The sequence below is a fragment of the Lissotriton vulgaris genome, chromosome 4_1 (assembly GCF_964263255.1).
Source record: "Lissotriton vulgaris chromosome 4_1, aLisVul1.2, whole genome shotgun sequence".
NCBI classification, from domain to species: domain Eukaryota; kingdom Metazoa; phylum Chordata; class Amphibia; order Caudata; family Salamandridae; genus Lissotriton; species Lissotriton vulgaris.
The window spans coordinates 649,161,277-649,164,209 of NC_141691.1; positions in this window are offsets into that span (position 1 = coordinate 649,161,277).

Here is a 2,933-nt window from a genome sequence, read left to right on the forward strand (position 1 = left end):
AGCACTGCCCCAGAGTGCATTTATAGGCTGAAGCATGGCGCTCCCATCAGATTAACTATTTGCCAAGGAGGAGTGTATGCCGGCCGGCCTACCTGATTGGTGCCGGCCGACGCTGCGGTGACAAGGTCACTCCCCCTTCCCCATAGGTGCCGCAAAACTTCCGAGCTCACCTTCCACCTCCAGCCCCAGCCCCACCCTCCCTCCTCCCACAACTCTGCCGGGAATAGGAAGCCAGACAACCCCTGACCGGGATTCCCTCCTCCCCCCTCAGAGGCAGCTGACAGACCCCGGGGGAGTTTCTATGCCGGCCTTTGGCCCCGGGTCACGGTGCTGGCTCGGGAACGGCGGGGGCACACACTCAGTGATGCATCCCAGTGACGCGTGCAGACTAAAAGGACGCATGTTTTTCATTGTGGAATATTCCTGACAGCTTCCCCTCTACTACACTGTTGTCACCGTCACGCGTCGGTGATGCAGATGGCGCCCTCAGTCCACCTCACTGAAGACGTGAGTGCAGCACCCAGCGCCTGTTCCTCCGACCATTGTGCGCGTGTGGTGGGTACGTGCGGTTCTAGCCATACGCACCCGGCGCACAATGGGCTTCTGGTGGCAGGGAGGGAGGGGGCACAGACAAGGGAGCACAGATGCTCATTTCAGGCTCACCCTGCGAATTTGCACCCCCTAAACAAAGCAACCTTTAGGATGATTCTGCTGTCCTTTTTTTCGAGAGAGTCTTGGCCATTTTTCTTCATTCTTAAACGGAATTAACATATATAGGAAACTCTCACCGTCTCTCTTGGAGTTAAATACAATCCACTATGGCAGCAAATAGAATACGTTTATACAATTTGTGCGTGTGTGTGAGAGGCCGAGGGATGTATGAGGTACAATCCAATATACCGTAGGTGGATGCTGTCCTTAGCTGCTATGACTGTTACTTTTTTCAAGACTTTTGATTCCCCACGCTGTTGCTCTCTAGATAAAATATATAATTGATTTTAGAATTTTAGAGTGCCCATCACATCTATCTTGCCCACCATCAATGTTACCGGAATTAGAATTCTTCAGAAATGTAAAACGGTCCTATTTTATGTATATGCCCTATACGTTTGCATTAAAGCTATAGGAACCGAGAGCAATGTGTCAGTCAGCGTTAGAGGGAGGGAGAGTGCCTTCTCTCGCTCTGAACAGAGGACGTGTCTCCGAAGCCCTCGGCGAAGGAGCTTGTGCTATTATTCACAATCATGAGGTGCCAGGTGTTCCGGAGCACAGGAGGACTGGGATGAAAGCACGTCTGCACATCTTCACACACCCTGATTCAAAAGCATGACACGACCCATGGCCACCATGACCTAGAGGCGTGAGGGGGGCCCACTCCGTCTAAGGCAGTGTCTGTTTTTGACTACCAAAACACGGAATGGGGGTTACATTTTCTTGCTTGCATTATGTGTATTTGGAAAGCACACTACTACCTGCAAGGGGATCGTGCTGCTGAGCAGGTGTGTGTGCCTGGCCCTGCTTATGTCAAGTTAGTTAATTGAAAAGCCAGGTTTTCAGCTTGTTGCGGAATTCAAGAATTGAGGAGGAGGAGTAGGCAGTGGCGGCTCCTCCGCTAAGGCGGGATATCTTTGACTCACTGCCGAGAGCAGCAAATAAAGGATATAATAAAATGAGAATAACGGCATTGGTATTATCATTTTATTTTTTCATCCAGCTCTGACAGTGCGTGTGGGGGCGGGGCGGAGCTGTAGGGGAGGAGTGGTAGATAATCCTGTGCGCAATGACTGTTTGGTCAGCCCCCTCAGGCTGCCCAAAAGAGTCATGCGCACTCCCCTGGTCTCCATGCGGGCTGCATTACAGCCTGCATGGAGAACATGCCCACTCCTACAGCCCCTGGCTGAGCGACGTGTCACAGCACTCAGTCCGATCACAACGTTCCATTGGAGCATTGTGATTGGCTTAGGGGTGGGAGCCTGGCTGCTTGCTTCATGTTAGACCTGGAGTCGGACACAGGCGAGCAGGAGGGAAAACACAGGATCCGGCGGCACAAGGTACGTTTTTTTTTTATTCTTTTTTTAAAAGCAGAACACGAGCCCCCCTACCACCACTTGCGAGCTTTGCTGGCCGGCAGTGGGAGTAGGAGGCTAAAAATTCAAACTTTAGGAGCCATGTAAGAGGAATCCTCTCCTCCTGATTTGGTTCTGTTTATGCGTGGGATATGTGTGAATAAGGATCCTGGGGAGCGGAGGTGTCTTGTTGGCTAGTGGAAGGAGATACAACAGTTTAGGTAGGCGGGGCTTAAGTTGTGCAGTGCCGTGAATGTGTGTGAAGAGTTTGAAATAAGAGAGCTTGTGTAGGTGTGGTGTGATGTATGTCCTGTATCAAAGGGTGAGGATGAGTCTGGATGGTTTGTAGTCTTCTAGTGCGTTGCTTGGGGATCTCGGTGTACAGGGTATTCCTGTCGTTTATCTTACTGCTGAATAGTGCATGACTGACAGTTTTTCCAGTTTTGCTTGGAAGCCATTTTGAGATTTTCGTTAGCATCTTCAGGGTCTGGATGAAGGATTCAGTGACGGCATTGACTTGTGCAGTTATGTCCAGTTTGCTGCTGATGATTATTCCTACGTCCTTGGTGTGGGTCTGAGTTTGGCCTGCCGACAGTTGGTTTCCCATGGTGAGGTTGTCTTGCCACAGACCACTAGTTCTTTCTTGTTGGTGTTGAGCTTGAGACATTTGGCTTCTGTTCAATTAGCAACTTCGGTCGGGCAGTAGAAGAACGTGTTTCTTTTGTTAGGGGTCTTGTACGGGAGGGAGAGGGCTCATGGCTTCCATTCTAAGGAACTGATTAGACTCCTCCAATTAATCCTCAACCATTTGTGATTTTTCTTTGCCCCGGAAGTGCAGATCAAGTGTGACTTTAGAGTGCTGGTTTG